Source organism: Arachis duranensis, chromosome 9 (genome assembly GCF_000817695.3).
Source record: "Arachis duranensis cultivar V14167 chromosome 9, aradu.V14167.gnm2.J7QH, whole genome shotgun sequence".
Lineage (NCBI taxonomy): Eukaryota > Viridiplantae > Streptophyta > Magnoliopsida > Fabales > Fabaceae > Arachis > Arachis duranensis.
Genome location: NC_029780.3, coordinates 71,073,664 through 71,073,951, shown reverse-complemented (window position 1 = coordinate 71,073,951; position 288 = coordinate 71,073,664).

The following is a 288-nucleotide window of genomic DNA, read 5'->3' as shown; positions in this document are numbered from 1 at the left end:
GTGGAAGAAACAGGTTTAGCAATGGCAAGCCTTTTCCATCATCTTCTCAGCAACAGACAGAGAGTTCTAAGCAGAATAACTCTGACTTAGCAACCATGGTCTCTGATCTGATCAAAACAACTCAAAGTTTCATGACTGAAACAAGGTCCTCCATTAGAAACTTGGAGGCACAAGTGGGTCAGTTGAGCAAGAAATTACTGAACTCCCTCCTAGTACTCTCCCAAGCAATACAGAAGAAAATCCAAAAGGAGAGTGCAAAGCCATCAACATGGCCGAATTTGGAGAGGA